The following is a 22,294-nucleotide window of genomic DNA, read 5'->3' on the forward strand; positions in this document are numbered from 1 at the left end:
AGCAGAAGTACTGTAAATATTATGGCAGATTACAGGATTGTTCTCTGTGTGAAGGCTAGTGTTGCTTTACAAATTAACATCACCAACCATTGGTTTTGACCAGTTCCAATTGTTTTAATCGTTTATGTACCCTAAATTTCTTTCTACAATTATTAAAATAAAGGTTTTTATTATCATGTTTCTATCATAAGACTTTTATAATCTATACAGACTCCTCTATATAAGTGTTAATTTTGATTTAGTTTTTAGTCTTTTGACTAAAATTCCATTTTAGTTTTAGTCCTATATTAGTCTTTTGAATCATTTTAGTTTTACTCTTGTTTTAGTCGACTAAATTTCATAAGATTTTATTCGACTAAATCTACTCTATATTTAGTTGAATAAATATATATTTGGTTTAAGTTAAATGTAATTTAATTCAAATATTGTATACATTTATTTATTCTGTTTCAGTTTAGCAAAAGCACACACACAGGTAAATAAAAAGATCAAAGTTACCCTGAATTTTGGGATGATTCCCTGGCATGCTGATGTCACTTTAAATTAGTTGTTTTTATCAGCTTTTTCCTGCTCATACGGATTACGGTCTATTTGTCTTGACTTCAAACATGAATCTTCTTTTTCTCTTAGCTGTTGCCATTTCATTGTACATAGTTTAATCAGACAGATGCCTCTATGGATGATGATGTAATTGCATCCCGCGTCTACTGTGGATCAGTTACTTTTTAAATGTGTGTGTGTGTGTGTGTGTGTGTGTGTGCATCATGCGTCACACACCAAGTGTTGTAATTCTAATTGGTTATTTTTCAAAAACGTAACTTAATCACATTCTTGTCTCGTTTTTATTTGTCAACGAAAATGTCAGTATATTTTTTATTATAGTTGTCGTCATCCTCACTAAATTTTTATTTAGTTTTCGTCTGCATAATTTTGTTCGTCACAAAAATTATGACGAAAATTTTTCCTCAATGAAATTACCACTGCTATATAACATGCAAAGAACAAAATTTTCCTTTTTATTAGAAATGAGTTTTGAACTTCTTTCTATTTTAAATGTTCTTAACACCAAGTTTTTTTAGTGTTAAATTAAATTCAAAAACTCGCTTTTGAAACTCATTCATTCATTTTCCTTCAGCTTGGTCCTTTTGTTCATCAGAGGTCAACACAGCGCAATGAACCGCCAACTTATCCAGCTTGTGTTTTTTGCAGTGGATGCCCTTCCAGCCAAAACCCAGTACTGGGAAACATCCATACACACTCATTCACACACATAAACTACAGCCAAATTAGTCATGTCTTTGGATTGTGGGGGAAATCGGAGCAAACTCCTTACAGAACTGACCCAGCTGGGACTCGAACTAGCGACCTTCTTGCTGTGAGGCAACAGTGCTAACCACTGAGCCCCATCTGTCTCCCCCTTTTAAAACTTTTATATTTAATATTTAAGAGTTTTACTTAAGCTATATTTACACCCCACACAGAAAAACAAATACTATCAAAATACTAAAGAAAGATTCTTTAGATTGTTAAAATGTTCTTCACACTAGAATATGGCCTAAAATGGTTCCACTTTGATAAAAGTCCTCTTTTGGAACCTTTATTTTTAAAAAGTAATACTTTATAAATGATCATTCATGAAATTAACTACATATATTATTATAAAGCTGACATGTATATGCCAATTCTGGCCAAATTGTTAATCGGCATCCCATTTCGTGTCATCTACTTGTTAGTGGTGGGTCTCCAACACAAAGACTGTACAGTGGGGCCAGAATGCTGCGATGAGGCCTTCATGTTTTATTGGAGAAGAGCAGGCCCATTGTCCCAAAAGCCACCTCAATCCACACTCCTCCTCCTCACAGCTCACTGGGCCCGTCCCATCACATCAGCATCACAGAGCTCCACAGCACTTAGCTTGTGTTCCCTGTGTCCTCTGTGCCTCACTGCGGATCCACCATTAACTCCAGCTCTCCTTCTCTCAGCTCAAGTCCTATTGAAGGAAAAACATCATCTTTGAAGAGTCTTTATCTCTTTGTGTGCATAACTGAAGACTTAAATGAGATTTAGGGTGTTCACTTGGCATTTTTGTTCTGATTAAAGCAAACTTTGGTGTAATGTTATTGGTGACTGAGATGGTTGAAAAGATGAGTCTCTGTCCACATTCAGACTCTGGTGCAGTTCAACTGAATGAATACAACATTCTAAACGATCCCTACACGACAAGATGTCACAAGGTGCAACTCTAAAGAGGAATAGTGCTCAAGCATACTCATTTTTCCGGTCAATGTTGCAAGTTCGCCCATTACAGTTCAATGCAGGTGTCTGAAACACGTCTCTCTATGTGTGCAGATCTAAGTTTGCGTGTGTCTGACAGATAGCTGTTTAGACTCTTTCACACTGCACTTTATAATCTCTTCATGAGTTCTCAACTGATAAAATACCAATGCCTACGTATGCACCAGTGTTGAGTAAGTTACTTAAAAAATTATTAATTACTAATAACGCCATTGAAATTATATTCAAATTTAATTGCTCAATAATGAATTTAATTTAATTTACTTGACTTAATACTATTAAAAATCACTGTAATTTGTATAATTATAATTAATTTAATATAATTAATTTACTTTATTTTCTCATTTGTGACATGCAATCTATGAAAAGTACCTGGGTTATTGCAAGTAAGACTTTGGACATCTTTTGGATATTTTTAATGCTTTTAAGAGGTCTGCTGCATTTATAAAGCGCCCATGTCTTGAGTCTTGAGGTTGTTCAGTATGATGTGATATACTTTCTGCATGCGATTTGATTGCACAGGAATCACAGGACTGATTTTTCTACTTAATCCAATCCCCATAGACAAGACAAAATAAAGTAGTGACTGCAGGTTGAAGGAAAATAGTGTTAATCATTTCTGCACCGCTTCCTACCACAGAGGAAATGAAAGGTTCAGTAGACTTACTAAACTAGAATGGCTATTAACATGGTGTAAAGAACAGAAATTGCTCTTTGCCAATAACTGGAATATTTTCTGGGAGCGTCCTAGGCTTTTTCGTGCTGACGGCCTGCACCCCAGTCGAGCTGGACATCTCCAGGATGCTTCGTTCTATCTGACTAGTAAGTAAAAATTCACAAAATTCCCATTTTAGCCATATAGACTCTCGTTCATCCCACTTAATTAACAGTAGCAATATCTGGCTAACCCCATAGAGACTGTGTCTGTTCCTTGTCTTATTAGATCAAGAAATAAATGCACTGTGTGCTCCAGAAAAAATCTATTAAGAATAAAACCAGAAAAGTGAAAATATGAACATTGTAAAGCTCGGTCTCCTAAACATCAGGTCACTAGCACCTAAAGCACTTATCATAAATGAAATAATAACAGATGACAATCTTAATGCACTCTGTCTCACTGAAACCTGGCTGAAACTAAATGACTATATTAGTTTAAATGAAGCAACTCCTCCAGGATTCTTATATAAACATGAGGCTCGTCAAACTGGTCGTGGTGGTGGAGTTGCATCAATCTTTAGTGATTTCCTTAATGTTAATCAGAGAAATGGACTTATGGTTAACTCTTTTGAATTATTAGCGCTTAATGTTCAGCTTCCAGATACTATGCAAAAACCCATGTTATCTCTCGCTTTAATCACCATATATAGACCCCAGGACCCTATGTCAATTTTCTTAAAGAGTTTTCTGATTTTATTTCTGACTTACTAGTTAAAACTGATAAAATACTAATTTTAGCAGACTTTAACATCCACATAGACGGCGCTAACGACACATTAGGGCTCGTGTTTTTTACTACATTCACTTGGGATAAAGCAAAACATTGTTGGTCCAACCCATCGCTTAAAGCATACATTAGATCTAATTCTGTCTTATGGAATTGAGGTCATTGACGTAGACATTATACCACAAAGTAATGATATTACAGACCACTACCTCTTACTATATAAGCTGTGTTTACCTGAAATTAGCAGATCCGCTCCGATATATTGCCATAGTAGAACTATCGTTCCTTCCACCAAAGATAAATTCACAAATAACTTACCTGATCTTTCTCTAACGCAAATGACCTTGATGTAGCAACCAGCAGTATGGATGCCATCTTAACTAGCACACTAAATACTGTGGCACCCAAAAAATTAAAAAAGGTTAGGGAGAATAAAACTACATCATGGTATAATAGTCATACTCGCACACTCAAAACAGCAACCCGTGCCCTGGAACGTAAATGGAAAAAACAGAGGTCTTTAGAATTGAGTGCAAAGACAGTATGTCCAGCTATAGGAGGGCTCTAAAATCTGCCAGGGCTGAGCACCTCCGCAAACTGATAGAAAATAATCCTAACAATCCTAGATTTTTATTTAACACCATTGCTAAATTAACAAATAATTGGCCATCTTTGAAACAAAATGTTCCACGGCAAATTAGTAGTGATGACTTCATTAATTTTTTCACTGATAAAATAGAAGGCTTTAGACAAAATAGACGACGTTAAACTTTCTGCACCGCCTTATACTTCAGATCCAGTAAACATTCTACTGAATCAAAATAACCCAGACTCTTCAAAATCATAGAACGAGAAGAGCTAGAACCAACTATGTGTATGTTGGACCCAATTCCAACAAAATTACTGAAAGAATTGCTACCTGTTATTGGAGAACCTCTTCTTAACGTTATAAACTCTTCTTTATCTTTAGGCCATGTTCCAATTCCGTACAAGCTAGCTGTTATTAAACCTATTATTAGGAAACCACAACTTGACCCCAACAACTTAGCTAATTATAGGCCTATTTCAAATCTTCCATTTATGTCTAAAATACTAGAAAAAGTTGTTTCTGCCCAATTATGCTTTTTTTCCACAGACAAACAATGCTTTTGAAGTTTTTCATTCAGGTTTCAGAGCTCATCACAGTACAGAAACTGCATTAGTGAAAATAACCAACGATCTACTCTTAGCTGCTAACCAAGGGTGCATCTCGCTAGTTTTACTCGATCTTAGTGCCGCATTTGACACCATTGACCACAATATCCTCATAAATCGCTTAAAGTCTACGGGTGTCCAGGGACAGGCTTTAAAATGGTTAAAGTCATACTTAACTGACCCTTACCAGTTTGTAAATATTATTGAACAGCCTTCACAAGTCAGCCCAGTAATCTTTGGGGTGCCTCAAGGATCAGTTTTAGACCCTTTGCTGTTTACAATTTACATGCTACCCCTGGGAGACATTATTAGAAGACATGGGATCAGCTTTCACTGCTATGCAGATGATACTCAATTGTATATTTACAATCTAAACCTGATGAGATGTCTAGACTGTCTAAGCTAAATGAGTGTATTAAAAACGTTAAAGACTGGATGACCAACAATTTTCTTCTCTTAAACTCAGACAAAACAGAATTATTACATATTGGGCCTAAATCTTGTACACAGCAGATCTCACAACTCGATCTACAATTAGAGGGATACAAAGTTAGTGCTAGCTCTACTATAAAGAATCTAGGTGTCATATTAGACAGCAATCTAACTTTTGAAAATTATATATTCCATATCACTAAAACTCCATTCTTTCATCTGGGAAATATCGCTAAGTTATGAAGTATGCTGTCCATCTCAGATGCAGAAAAGCTAGTTCATGCTTTTATGACTTCTAGGCTGGATTAATGCTCTGTTAACTAAACTGGCTCCTAAACTCTGGAATAGCCTCCTGATAAGATCCGAGGCTCTGATACACTCTCTCAATTCATAACTAGATTAAAGACTTATCTTTTTACTAAAGCATACACTCAGTACATCACTTAGCGGTATGATGCATGAATGTGCTCCACACAGGTTTCTTCATCTTGTTTATATACACAATGAACAGCAGCTATGCTAATTATTCTCTTCATTCTCTATTTCCACCTGGGAATACTCATGCCTAGGCCCTCAGACTATGCAGTGCCACTGATTAATCCAAGACCAGCGACGAGATGATCACAAGGTTTCCGTAATTCTGGACCAGGCCGTATCCTGAGCAGCTACTGTGGTGGTCATGGAGGAGTGGAGAGCATGAGACTGATTTCTGCGATGCTCCAGGGACAGACAAGTCTTCGCTGAGGTCCAGCTTCCAGCCTCCGGCGCCTAGACTGCAGCTCTGCACAAGACGTTTGGTCAGTGGAGAAATGGTCATGCCCAACTGAGCCTGGTTTCTCTCGAGGTTTTTTAATTCTTCACTTTTGCCAATTGGTGAAGTTTTTTTCTTCGCTGTTGTCGCCACTGGCTTGCATGGTTCGAGATCTGTAGAGCTGCGCATCAATGGATTTGCTCTTCAGTGTTTGGACTCTCATTAGTGATTATTAAACCACAATGAACTGAGCTAAACTGAACTGAACTTTAACTCTGAAAACTGAACTAAACTGTTTCAATTTATGAACTTTTATCAGTTTATGATTTTTTTGTAAAGCTGTTTTGACACAATCTACATTGTAAAAGCGCTATACAAATAAAGGTGAATTGAATTAAACAATGTTAATCAAATATGATCATCTGATCAACTGATAAATGCAACCTATTTAGATGGAGAATAGAATTACTCTGCAAATTATATGTGTATAACAAAAATGTGATTAATCTGCTTCTCAGAACTGATTTATATATAACTGTTAAATTTATTGACAGTATTTAGGCAAATATATTGTAAGTAAGTGAACCTGCATTTTCTGTTTGTTGATCTGGAGCAAACAAACCAAGATAATCAAAGTACTAGTGTGAACACACTCTTAGATTCAGATTAATGATGATGCATTAATACCGCAAGATTGCATGCCTATAAATAGATTTCTCCAAAATATTCAAGTCTTCACTTTCACACTTGTCACTAGTCAATAAATGTACATCTTCTCGTTGTAACAGACTTCTCAGCCTTAGAAAACATCTTCATCCATTTTAAGTCTGATGACATACAAACACCACGCACCAAAAAAACACAAGTCAGCACAGTTCATTGCTTTAAAATCAGGGGGACATTTTTGCGACTAGAAAAACAAACCATTGGGGTAGAATCTCTGCAATAATTGTTGATGCAGAGCTGAATAAAACAAACACAGAGAAAATTAGGGTAAGCTCTGTTTGCATCAATACAGTCCTTTTCCTGTTTACTTCTTGATGACCTCTTTTGCGTCCCAAAGCAATGAGCCCTTTTGACCGAAGGATATTAGTATGTCCTTTAGCTTTCTCTTGCATCAGTATTTTCTTGAACACAGTCCAAGAGAGTTGACAAAAGCTCTTGTGTTAATCTGTCATTTCCTCTATCTGTCTTTTCTTATATATAATAAAACAAACAACTCGATTAAGTTACCACAAATTATTACTAATGTTTTGATAGTTCCAAGCAAATATAATATATTTAAAATGTCATTTTTTCCTGTCGTTCACATCTTAGCTAAAAATTACTACATCTTCTTGATTTGAAAGCTATTTGTTTTATGTCCTCCCTCATGTTTTCACAAGCAATCCCATGTTTCCTGTTTAAATTTGGAAATGTGCACATGAAAGGTTATGCAGTTAAAACAAAGGGCAACACATTCCCAGAGAGACAAATTAAGATCTGATATCCTGGAACTCTGGAGTTTTGACGCTGTCTTACATAAACATTCCATGCATTTGGGAAATGTAATCCCAGCCAAACTGTTGTCGGACATGGATGGCTGTTTGTTAAAAAAAGAACATTTTGTGAAGACGACGTATAATGTAAAAACCAAGAGCTGAAATTGTAAATACTCTGGAAACTAGATGGGAACATCAAAATTTGGCCCTGTTCCTCGTGCCTAGACTGGCTGCCAAACAGGACAAATTACGACAAACTCCCAGCGAGGCTCTTCAGTGCTGGATCTCAAATAATTGGGCTTAGCTCATACTGTGAGAAGCAAACGTGAGCTACTGTGTGTTCAGACAAATCGCCTGTTTGGAATTATTCAACTGTTGGGTTCTGACCATTGCATTCTGAGTAGTTTTGATATCGAGGTTTAAACATTTTGTATTCCATGCAGTAGAAATAAAACATGGGTAAAGTCCAAAAATGTACACACATTAAAAGAAGAAGGAAAAAAAGAAAGGAAGGAAGAAAGGTAGGTAGAAGGAAGGAACAAACAAGTATGGTCTGGGCTGGTCTGAGTTTTTCAGACACTGCTGATCTACTGGGATTTTCACACACAACCATCTCTATTCTTCATAGAGTATGATCCGAAAAAGACAAAGTATTCAGTGAGCGGCAGTTCTGTGGCAGTTCACCTCTTGTTGATGCCAGAGGTTAGAGGGGAATGGCCAGACTGGTTCGAGCTGATAGAAAGGCAACAATAACTCAAATGTCCACTTGTTACAACCGAGTAATGCAGAAGTGCATCTCTGAATGCACAACACGTCCAACCTTGAGGCGGATGAGCTACAGCAGCAGAAGACCACACTGAGTGCCACTCCTATCAGACAAGAACAAAAACTGAGGCTACAATTCACACAGGCTTACCAAAATTGGACAATAGAAGGTTGGAGAAACGTTGCCTTGTCTGATAAGTCTTGATTTCTGCTGCGACTTTCAGATGGTAGGATGGTCAGAATTTGGTGTCAACAACATGAAAGCATGGATGGTTTAGGTTGGAGGTGGTAGTGTAATAGTGTAGGGGATATTTTCTTGGCACATTTTTGGACCATTAGTAAAAATCGAGCATTGTGTCAACACCAAAGCCTACCTGAGTATTGTTGCCGACCATGTCTATCCCTTTATGACCCCAGTGTACCCATCTTCTGATGGCTACTTCCTGCAGGATAACGCACCATCTCTTAAAGCGCGAATCATCACGGACTGCTTTCTTGAACATGACAATGAGTTCACTGTACTCAAATGGCCTCCACAGTCACCAGAACTCAATCCAATAGAGCACCTTTGCGATGTGGTGGAATAGGAGATTGGCATCATGGATGTGCATCTGCAGCAACTGCATCATGCTATCATGTCAATATGGAGCAAAATCTCTGAGGAATATTTCCAGTACCTTGCTGAATCTATGCCATAAAGGATTAAGGCAATTCTGAAGGCAAAAGGGGTTTCAACCAAGTACTAGTAAGGTGTACCCTAATAAAGTGGCCGGTGAGTGTATATTTAAAAGGATTATATAAAAGTACATTATAACAAAAACAACATGACTAACTATAAAAACAATTTTTTTTTATTATTTTAAATGAAAATTATACATAAATTAAGGACAGTTTCAGACTTGTAAAATGTGCAGGAACCTTTTAATTGATGAAAGACCTACCTCTATGTTAACAGCTCTTTACTTCAGTGTACCCCACTTTTAGGCAAATTAATGTTTTACAGTAATTCAGAAGCAGAGCTAGCAATGCTAGAGCCTTAATGTAAACAGTCTGTGTGCTGTATTTGTTCATTTTACCCTTGAAACGGTTAGTCAGCTAAGAGCTTTGGTGATATCCAAAGAAATATTTCATCAGTACTGCAAAACATTTAGTGAAATGGCATTACAGTTACAGTTCGCTCCAAAATTTGATCATCATTTACATAAAGTCCACTTGTTCAAAAGCCGAGTATCTTTCAGTACCATATGAGTATCATATACTGTAGATAGTGAAAACTGAGTGAAAAGGAAGTTTGGCTTAGTGTTTCATTTTTAGCATTGCACTTGATCTTTTAACATTACATTAGTATCACAATTGTATCTGGCAAAGACTGTTTTGATTTTGCTGTGATTTTTGTTACTCCAGTTACTCATGTTCTTTTAGCATTCCCTACATTACAGTAAGATTTAAGGCATCTATAATATTGTGCAGAAAGTATTGTTTTGAGTTTTAGGTTACTCAAGAGCTGCTGAAAGTAATTAGTTAATTCTAGTTAGTTAAGTCATAAGTTGTGATCTCATTGATGTATTTTTTTGTAGTCACCAAACTTCATTCGCTGTAGGCTTTGCAAAGCTAACTCTGTAAAAGCCAAGGTCTCCCTTTGCATTGAACTTCAAGCGTTTTACATTCAGAGATGTTGTTTATGTTCCCTCAGCTACATTACACATCAACTAAAGTTTAAAATATGATATCATAAAAAAATCAGTAAGCAATTTGCAGACCCTGTTTTTAGTCACATTTTATATCTCAACAGTGTAGGGGAGACCGGGTATAGTTGAAACACAGGGAGAGTTGTAACACTACCAGTTCCACGAATCAGGAATAAGATAGGGTTCATGTAACATTTTCAGTTTCCTCAGGTTTTCTTAACAATCACACAAGAAGATCAGTCTTGCAATCTCTCTAGAAGCTACAACAGAAAATCAAAATCTGAGGTAAGAAAGTAAAAATAAATTGCAAGATAATATTTAGTTTAGTACCTCTACCATTGTAGATGATGTTAAATGAGTTATATTACGTCAAACTGTAGTTTCTGTAGAAAAGAATGGTGTATCAACCTCCTGCTAATTTTAAAGCACCATGCTAATACAGCTAGCTAAACAATAGATGACAGTGGGAGGTAGGTTGAAACACGCGTTTTAAAAGTATACAAACACTTACACACACATAATGTGCACGTACAGACATGCACACACAAACGCACATTTGCATGCTTAAACACACAAGATGCACATACACTTGCAATATTCACATTTATTGTATTGTTGCAGTCATTTATTTACAATAAAACTGTTGTGGCATATCACTTGTAGTACGCTTAGTTTTTGTACATTTTGTTTACCTGTTACAACTTACCCCAGTATGTGTTACAACCTACCCAGTAGTGGGGTAGCTTGTAACAAATGACCACTTTGTATTTGTCATCATCTCACAAAGTCTGTGATAGAGTTTAAGAAATTTAAATAGTTGACATTTGTAGTAGACAAATGTGGGTACTTTGCCTAAAAGTTTCAGTCATGTAGCTAAAAAAAAGGTAGTTTTAGGTGCTAAAGAAAAATTGTGTTACAATCATCCCCGGTCTTCCCTATAGACTGTTTAGGGTACATGCAATACTGCATTTTCATATGAAAAAATAACAGTAGGTTGAGGAACAGACTTATTAACGATCATAGATCTTTTCCAAAATTCACAAATCTTCAAAACAATTTCTCCATTTTGGTTCCTAGAAAGCTGCCGTGCCAATAAAGACTTGAAACTTGTTTTTATGGCTTTTTAAAGACATTTTTTTGAGACTTGCCATCAAGCACAAACAGCTTTTTGAAACATACTTTTCTGATGGCACAAGCAGAACTTCACAGAGCCCTTTTAAACCTCTCGCACAGAACAGACTGCAAAGTAGAACTCCAGAAACACAGAAAAACCAGTCAAGAGGAACTGATCTCATCAAATATTAAACAGAAGTCGGGGGAGTGATTCACTGATGCATGGGACTGTTAAGGGCCGCTCATGATGGTGCTTAAGTGGGCCAGTGCGTACGCATACGTTAAGATTTACCTTCTCTACATACCACTGTAATGATAACGCTTTTGAAAACTGAAACTGAATTATTAGCCCCCCTCTAATTTTTTTTTCTTTTTTAAATTTTCCAAATTATGTTTAACAGAGCAAGGAAATTTTAACAGTATGTCTGATAATATGTTATCTTCTTGAGAATGTCTTATTTGATTTATTTTGGCAAGAATAAAAACAGTTTTTATTTTTTAAAAAACATTTTAAGGTCAAAATGATTAAGATACTTTAAAATATTATTTTTTCGCTTGTCTACAGAACAAACCATTGTTACACAATAACTTATCTAATTACCCTAACCTGCCTAGTTAACCTAACTAACCTAGTTAAGCCTTTAAATGTCACTTTAAGCTGTATAGAAGTGTCTTGAAAAATATCTGGTCAAATATTATGTACTGTCATCATGGCAAAGATAAAATAAATCAGTTGCTAGAAATGAGTTATTAAAACTGTTATGTTTAGAAATGTGTTGTAAAAATCTCCTCTTTTTTAAACAGAAATTGGGGGAAAAATAAACCGGGGGCAAATAATTCTGACTTCAACTGTATAGTGTTGTCAAAAAAAAACTTAAACGACCACTTGGTCAGTTTCTCTAGACTTACTGGATTATAGATATGGGTATGAGTAACAGGCTAATATTTATTTTGTTTATTTAATGAACTGACAACATATCTTAAAAATTTCAAATACAAATATGGTTATTTAGAGCTTTTAGTGTATTTAAACAATGACAGTAGGTCAAAAACCAAATGTTTTCATTTGTTGCGAATGAAAATGATGGTTAATCCGTCATGGTGGTGCTGGTGGCGGCTGAGTGCTGCATGTTCTGGTTGCTCAGGTTTCCCTCACAGTCCAAAAACATGCGCTATAGGTGAATTGGGTAGGCTAAATTGTCTGAATGTGATTGGGAGTGTATGGGTGTTTCCCAATGATGGGTTGCAGTTGAAAGGGCATACGCTATGTAAAACATATGCTGGATAAGTTGGCGGTTCATTCCGCTGAGGCAACCCCAGATTAATAAAGGGACTAAACCAAAAATAAAATGAATGAATGAATGAATTTTCTTAACTGTTCTGAAAGTAAAACATTGGTATTATGTCAAAAAAAATATTATTGCAAAAAAGGCTCTTAATGGCAACATTTCTTTATTAATATTTGGATAAAAATATCACCAATACAGATTAAGACTAAATGAAGTCTCTCTCGCTTTTAGATCTGTATATACATAAATTAGCAACTTCATATGCTCATATTCAGTTTTACATTTTATCATTCATCCATTCTTTTTCCATAGATTTAGTCTCTTTATTCATCAGGGGTCACCACAGCGGAATGAACTGCCAACTTATACAAACATATGTTTTATACAGGGGATGGCCTTCCAGCTGCAACCCAGTACTGGGAAACACTTATACACAGTTCAATTTTACATATTACCAATAATGTTTTACATGAATATATAGTTGAATATCCAACGTAGGCAAGCACGGTGGCTCAGTGGATAGCACTGTCGCCAAAATAGTCACTAGTTTGAGTCCCGGCTGGGTCAGTTGGCATTTCTATGTGGAGTTTGCATGTTCTCCCCTTGTTCATGTGGGTTTCCTCCGGGTGCTCTGGTTTCCCCCACAGTCCAGTGATATGCGATGATCTAAATTGGCCGTAGTGTTAAAAGAGTGTGAATGTGGGAGTTTATGGGTGTTTCTCAGTACTGGGTTGCTGCTGGAAAGGCATCCGCTGCATATGCTGGAAGAGTTGGCGGTTATTTCCGCTGTGGTGACCCATGATAAATGAGGGACTAAGCCAAAGGAAAGTGAATAAATGAACCTTCCTGATTTTCAATCACAAAAAAATGAAAAGAATAAAAGGTTATTGTGACCAATTGTCATCTTCTGAAAAAAAAGACTAAATAATAATAAATGCGATGGTATTCCTGTTGTTTCAATTCCTGCTCTATTAAAATGCATAAAAACATAACTTAATCTTCTGAGAGAAGAACTAAATTTTATAGTTTAATCCTGCAAGTGCTACTCCACATTGGCTTTAAACACTCCATAAATCTTCCTCAACAATCTGTTTGATTTTAGCTCACGGTGAGGACAATGCACTTGGTAAATCACTAAAAAAAAAAGCCTTGCACTCCAGACTTAAATACAGAAACCCATCTGTCCATCACATCCACTAAAGTCAGTCTCAGCCCATAAGATGAATATTTCATAATGACCCTCCCTCCTGTACGGGCCTGTCAGCTCCTGTTCTTTCCACAACTGCACAACACTCTCTCCCTGGACTTAAGAGGACGGTGCAGCTTGCATTATTCAGACGCTTCATGCTGTGCACTTTCTGTCCCTTTAAAAAAAAATGGGGCCATATGGGATGATAAATAAAGCAGACTAAAATGTAACCATACATGTTCAAGATCAGAACTGTGCCGTCTGCAGCTCTGAAAGTATGCGCTCGGAGAAAAGTTAGTGTTGACTCAGCCGCAGAGAGGGGAAACTGCGAGTGGTAGAAGGTTTTTAAACACAACCCCGCTCACCCTTTGTTGTTTACATAATATTGGACACAGTTATGCCCAGAGAAGTGGACACAGTGTGTGTGTGTTTGTGTGTGTGTGTGTGTGTGTGTGTGTGTGTGTGTGTGTGTGTGTGTGTGTGTGTGTGTGTGTGTGTGTGTTAGGATTAAGAACGGGAAACAAAAGGACTATTGACATCAAATGGTTGACGAGCCGCCAGGAGGACAGCTGCTTGATCAGGTCAAGCGATATTAATCAATGAGATAATAATAATATTGATGTTATTATAAATACAATATAGAAACAGTATAATAATAACATATATAATAATAAATTAAATACACCAATGCTGAATTATAAATAAAAATATATATCAAAGAGAAAATTAATAATGTAGTATTAATATTAATAAAAAAATTATTAATAATACATTTTTATGTTATTATTATTGAAATATAACAACCATTTAAGAGTAAATAGATAATAACAAATTATTCATTTATAATGAATGTAGATAAAATATGATAATAATAACAATTGTATTATAATTACTATATATATATATATATATATATATATATATATATATATATATATATATATATATATATATATATATATATATACAATATATATATATAATATATATATGATATTAAATTAAGATAAAATAATAAACTAAATACACCAGTGCTGAATTTATTTTCAAGGAGAAAAATATTTAAATTATTGTAATCAATAATAAATTTAAAATGAATAATAATAATAATAATAATAATAATAATAATAATAATAATAATAATAATAATAACAATAATAAATAAATAAATACCTAAATAAATAAATAGTATTTTTTATTGTTATTGTTATAATAATAATTCCTTATATTCATATAGCGCTTTGCACATTAGGGGGAATCTCCTCATCCACCACCAGTTTGCAGCATCCAACTGGATGACGCGACGGCCAGACCGCACACCGCACCAGCTGATTAGTGAGTGATGAAGCCAATTAAGATATGGGGATGGTTAGGAGGCCATGATGGACAGAGGCCAGTGGGCAAAGTTGGCCAGGATGCCGGGGTTACACCCCTACTCTTTCAAAGGACATCCTGGGATTTTTAATGAAAACAGAGTCAAAACCTCGGTTTAACGTCTCTTCCGAAAGACGGCACTCACTGAGCAGTATAGTGGGGCTTCACTATTGACCTTATTCTAAAATGCGGAAGTGCGCCTGTTTTCGCGATTGTCTTAGAACTTCCGATTCAGTCGCCTATTGGAGAAATGACTAGGAATAATAAACGGCAGAAAATGGCCAAACTACTTGCTCAACAAACAAATGTTTGCATGACTACACAGACCAAGTAGAATAATATAATAAGAAAATATTAAATTGCAACATCAAGCAGCGTAACGAGCAGTTGTTAACGTCAAAAAATGAATGGAAGTGAATGTGACCGGAAGTCGCGAGACAAAAAGATTCAAATGGCAGCGCCCGCTCGACAGCTGAGAATAAGGTGAATACTGGGGCATTAGGACCCACACAAACTGCAGGTTGCACACAGACTGTTGGCCTCTCTAACACCACTTCCGGCAGCAACCTAGCTTTCCCATGTGATCTCCCATTCAGGTACTGACCAGGCGCAGCCCTGCTTAGCTTCAGTGGGCGACCATGTGAGAGTTGCAAAGCGCTATAGCTGCCAGTTAACACCATTAAAAAATAAAAAAAAAAGATCAACAAATAATGCATTTATAACAAACAATGATAGATAAAATAATAATAATAATAATAATAATAATAATATTAATAATTATTATTATTATATTATAATAATTATTATTATTATTACTATTATTAAAATATTAGCACAGTTTAAGAAATTATATGCATAAACATAAATAATAAAGTAAATAATTTAATGAGAAACAACATTTAATTATAAATAAATTCATAATAAATGCTTCTTTAATAATAAACAAAGATCTACAAATTACACCAATAATTAACAACAAAAACCTCAGTTATTATTGTTTTTGTTGTTAGATCAGTGTGGAAATGACAACTATATTACCAAAAATGTATTCACAACAACAAATAAAAACAATAATAAATGTTAAATACAAATTAATGAACTTAATAATAATAACATAAATAAATAATAATAATTGATAATAATGATAATATTAATAATAATCATAATAATTGTTGGTATTATAATTACAACATAAAACAGATAATATATATGTAGTCATAATATTAATTTAAGATATAATAATAAATTGAATACTTCAGTGCTGCATTATGAATAAAGATATATGTCAAGGAGAAAATTAAAGTATTATGATCAATTTAGAATTATTAATAATTTTAAAATAAATAATAATAATAATACTTTTTATTGTTATTATTGTTTAAATATAACAACAATTTAAGAATAAATAAATTAATAACAACTAATGCATTTATAACAAATAAGAATAATATTTATTATTATTATTATTATTAAAATATAAGCACAGTTTAGGAAAACATACACATAAATATTAATGGTAAAGTAAATAATTTATTGAAAAATAATAACTTAATAATTAAGAATAATTAACAAAAAACAATTATTACTGTTCTTGTTGTTAGATGAGTGTAGAAATGACAACTATATTAACAAAAATGTATTTACAACAATGAGAAAAAAACAATAAATATTAAATACAAATCAATTAACTTTATAATAATAATTAAATAATAATAATAATTAATAATAATAGTAATTATAGTAATTTATTATTTTTAGTAATTTATTTATCTTTACATAAGTATAGGTTCCTTTGATTGTAAAAAAATAAATAATTTTATTTATAATCATAATTAAATATTGTCTTGAAAATTAAATGTTTAAAGGTGTATCTCTAGTATCTCTAGAGAGACACCTTTAGTATCTAGTATCTCTCTAAAATTATGTTTCCAGATTGCCATCTGTCCCATGCCACACGTGTGTTTACATTTGCCTGTTTATAAAATAAAATTGAAAAGATTTTTTTAAACACACATACACACACTCAACGCTCATCCGACATTTTGTTCAATTTGTCCTTTTGAAACAAGCCTATAATGTACAGTTCTATCCAGTCTGCGTCTCCAGTGTTTCCCATGCAGTGTCTGCAGGGTGGAGGAGAAGGAGGAGGAGAGCGGGCTGATGAACACCACCTGCTTTGGCCTCCGCCTGACCCTCCGCCGCCCCCACAGAGAGGCATTCCTCACCCCTCACTCCAGAGTCATGTTTGTGCTGAGGAAGATTAGACAAATGAGCAGCCTGCACTTCATGCCTCTTTATCTAATGAGGCGGAGTCTGCGCTGCCAACAGCAGGATCCTGTTATTACCGTCAGTCATTTACACTGAGCTCATATCATTCTCAGATGTTACACACGAGCTAGCTGTGTTCCTACTGACATATGTAATGTAAGCAGCAGATTAACGCTTGTTTGATTTACTGTGTTGCTTTTGAGAGGAACTAAATGTATATCTTTTACACAGTAACAACGCTCAAAAATGACATTTGCTGTTTGTTCAAACTGCTTAGTTAAAAGGAGTTGAAACAACACAATTCTTAATAAAAGTTGCATTAAGTTGAGACAGCTTTATCATTTTATCTTTAAATTCACTTAAATTTGTCAAAATTAATAAGTTAATACCTGCATGTTGTCTCAACACAAATCTATTGTGTGGAACCCAGCATTTTTTTACAGTATATTTACTTACTCCCGGGGCCGTTCATATCAAAGCTGATATCTAGCAGACCCATGTTGGTGTTTCGTAACATCTAATTTTTACAAGGTGGTCGTTAGCCCAATGCTCAACCCCCAACCTGGAGGACCAGGAGATACACACATACACTACAGACAATTTAGCTTACCCAGTTCACCTATAGCGCATGTCTTTGGACTGTAGGGGTAACCGGAGCACCCGAAGGAAACCCACACGAACACTGGGAGAATAAGCAAATTCCACATAGAAATGCCAACTGACCCAGTTAGGGCTCGAACCAGCGACCTTCTTGCTGTGAGGCGACAGTGCTAACCACTGGGCCACCGTGCCAATGCATTGGGTTATTTTGATGTTGTTGTTTTTTTTTCCATTATGGTATCACTATTGCTACTAGTACTACTGTTATTTTATAATTATGGCTGTGTAAATAAATAACACGCAGTTTTCAAAAATATTGAAAATGCTTTATTACATTTTAAGTTCCAGACCCAATCGCTTTTTATCCATTATAGATCAGCTATGAAGTGCGCATTTGCATCATTAACAATTAAGAATTCTGGTAAAACGGATATTAGAAAAATGACACAAAGAGGTAATTTGATAAAGACATAACAACATTATTGCATTAGAGCTTTAATAAACTTTATAACACAAAAACAACATTACATACGCATATTAATACAGCTGTTCTGTGTCAGATAAATCAGTTGACTGTTGAAATTCAACATTTTTAACCCAACTGACTGAGTTATTAAATAAATAACCCAATAAAGGTGAAAACTAACCCAACAGAGCATCGAATATTTAATCCAACTGGTTGAGTTATTAATAAATAATCCAATAAAGGTTAAACAACCCAAAAAAGCACCTAATATTTTTAACTCAACCATTGGGTTAAATAAATAAGTCAACATTTTATAGAGTGTAATTCTTGAGGCTTGATATAAAATGAAAGTAAAATACATACATGTGCCGGTTGAAAGTCTTTTTACGTTTCTATAGTATTGATTAAAGTAAATGATCTAAATGTATTTACATGTGTTTTTATATTCTAAGTAAGGCATAAGACTAAAAAAAATTAAAACCCTGAATGAATGTTGGAGTATATATTTTAGACAGGTTATGTTACCTTTTAAAACTATTTTAGTCACGCAAATCTTTTGTAGATTGTGTTGTTATAAATGGATTATATGCACAGAAGTGTTGCTCAGCCAATGAAATCTTCCGGCGATAGATTGATGTGACTATTTTCAGTTTTATTAGACACCTTTTACAGCATTGATAATGTAGATTTTTATGTAGTTTAACAACAAAACATCAGTAAATAGCACATTTTTGAAGAATGACAGCCTGTGACACGCTCCTTATATTGTTTACCATGCTACTCTGAATATTCGCTCAGAAATAGCATGGAAGTATGGCTTAATAATAAGTGTAATTCCTGCACCCTCTGGCCAACCACTAAGCATACAGTAGTGGCTTTAGGACAAAGCATATGAGAGAGTGAGACCAGCGATTCTTGCATGCATGAAATATTGCACATTATCGCAAGTTTTGCTTGTTAACTACACAACTGAAAACTAATACAGTTTTTCATTGAGAATTGCAGTATTAAAAAGTACTGTAAAGTTTTCTAACAGGGGAATGACATGATCTAGTGAGTTGTCTACTGTCATCTTTAAAGTGCAGGTTCATGATATCAGGAGCATGGCTTTGGATGGCAGGGAAGGGACTGTATTTTTAAAGTCATTTTGCCAACGAACAGCATTTTGGCAGATCACCTACTGCACCTTTAAAGGGCACCTATGCTGAAAAATCTAGCTGTTTGGACAGACGTGTGTAGGTATAGTGTATAGACCATCATATTGGGGTGATATAAACACTCCCAGTGCTTTTTTTTTTTTTCAATTTAACAACATAAAAACGGTGGACCAATTGGAGCGGTTTTCAGAGCGACCGCAACTTTGACGTAAGAGTGCGGTCGCCCCGCCCACCAATATTGATTCACAGGCGCATCACCATCTTCAGTTTGTTGTTTCACGTCCGCCATTTTCAGCGTGAGTCAAAGCGAAATCACTAAAGGAACACCCTTGCTCTATTTTTAGACGTAAGGCTAATTGGCCTCAACACAAGATCAATTTTCTCCACATTATCGCTCTAATCAGAATTATTGTTTGTATCTTTAGGTAGGTTTGCAAACGTGAACTTTTCATTGCATCTACCTTAAATTTCAGCCGTTCGCATTTCTCGTAGTCACAGAAACTTCCTGTGATCTTAACTATGTGCAGCTGGAAAGTGCAAGGGCGTTGCCTCGTGTGCGCGTCTCTCCATTGAAAATAAAATAACGAACTTGCCTAGAGGTTGCACACCAGAAGCGCCGTCGCGCCACGCATTTTAGAATTGTAAACATAGGTTTCTATCAGGGTACACACACCGGGGCTTCAATTCGGCGGCTGTCTGCGGCGCCCAGCCACGATTCAAGACACTTCATGTTTCTGCCACGCCATCTGAATAATTTCATTTTAAATAACATCCGAATGTGTGTGTCTGAGTGTGCCGTGTCGCGGCTCTGGTGCATCAGTCAAAGTTAATTCAGAGTGCGTGATTATTAGTCTCGGTGTACAAGCTCAGAACTTTAAACTAGCACACAGTTGGCTGTAAAACTATACAAACACACAAATGATTTTGTACTCTCTGCTTGGTCTGTGTCCGAGTCATACATGTCCTCTCACTCGTGTTTCTTCTCTCTGTCTGCCTGTCTGTTTCAAACACAGAGCGGGAAGCTCTTGGCTATACTATTAATATTAAATTATTAAAAAGGGGTAAATTATGTGTCCTTTAAGTATCCTACTAAAAACATTTACATTACTTTCTAATTTTAGGCTAACAAGTCATTCCACAATTTGGTTCCCTTAACATACAAAACAGATTGACCAAAAGAGGTCTTCCAGTTTGGGACATGACAGTCACCATTAGCGGCTGCTGGATTTACTCTGTGTACTGAATCTACATTCTGTAAATGCTATAGATTCAACAGTTCTGCATAAATCAGTTCAGAGAAGCAGAGCCATTGTATTTTGTTATACAAGTACATTTTGGGGTGGCATGGTGGCTCAGAGGGTTAGCACTGTCACCTCACAGCAAGAAGATCGCTGGTTCAAACCCTGGCTGGGTCAGTTGGCATTTCTGTGTGGAGTTTGCATGTTCTCGCCGTGTTGGCGTGGATTTCCCCCCACAGTCCAAAGTCATGGGGTATATTGAATAAACTATAAATTGTTCATAGTGTGTGAGTGTGAACGAATGTGTATGGGTGTTTCCCAGTACTGGATTGCAGCTGTAAGGGCATCTGCTGTGTAAAACATATGCTGGAATAGTTGGCGGACTAAGCTGAAGGAAAATGAATGAATGAATACATTTTGCAAAATAATTTTATTTTTTTAGCTAAATAAGGTTGCATTTATCAACTGCACATGCTTATGAAACAATGAGCCAGAGGTCAGTTCATATTTGGCATGAATCCAGACTAGTTGTATTTATTTTTGTTATTCAGATATTTTTCAAAATTATTAGATAGTTCAAATAAAGAATGAACTGTGTAAGAAATTAGTGACAATATTTTGTATCAAATATGGTGTCATCGTTTTGTGTTTTGATACATATATTTTTTAAGCATTAAATTTATTTTTAAAAAATTAAAGAATTAAAAGGGTTTTATTTATTATTGCCTATAGAGATTTGTACGGATTTTATATACTATCAGAAAAGGCAAGTCAATTACTTAATAAGTAATTAAATACATTTTCAAGTAATTTAAGAAATTAGAAAAGTAATTTAATGATGTTTGTAATTAAATAATTGTTTGAAATAACTTGTATAACTCTGGAACTAAACTTAAAACTACTCAGCAAATCTCCAGAAAGTGAAGAAGACAAATATTGCCCTTTGCCACCCGTTTTTACCTCCCATGAAATTACAAACAACACAAAATACCTCAGCTAGCACTTTTACTGCTTACTACTTGAAGAGTGTTACTTTCTTTGAGGTAAAAGAAATGACAGAAGGGGCAGTTCTCCTAAAAATGAAAATATACTCAACATTATCCTGAATTGACTCTAAAGTATGAAATGTTGAAAACTGGTATCCACAGACTTCTATAATGGGGGAGGAAGAAAAAAAAATACTTTGGAAGTCAAAGTACTGGTTTTCAACATTCTTCAAAATATCATCCTACTTGTTCAACGGAGAATTGCTCAATCAGGTTTGGAACAACTTGAGGGTGCACATTTTCAGCTTGTGGGTGATCTAATTAACCCAAGTACAAAGTATTTCATTTTGTTAGATATGATATATTTTATATTTTTATATTTTATTTATTTTTACTAGGTTGCTAGAGACGAAACATCACAAAATGGCATAAATATTAGTTTTATAATTACTAAATCAGCATGTGCAAAGAAATTCATATAAAGTTTAGATTTACCAATTTCTGGTCACTTTAATATACTCTCAGAAGGTACGTGAGCTGTCACTGGGGTGGTACCTTTTTAAA

The sequence above is a fragment of the Danio rerio genome, chromosome 7 (assembly GCF_052040795.2).
Source record: "Danio rerio strain M-AB ecotype USA chromosome 7, GRCz13ab, whole genome shotgun sequence".
Taxonomy (NCBI): Eukaryota; Metazoa; Chordata; class Actinopteri; order Cypriniformes; family Danionidae; genus Danio; species Danio rerio.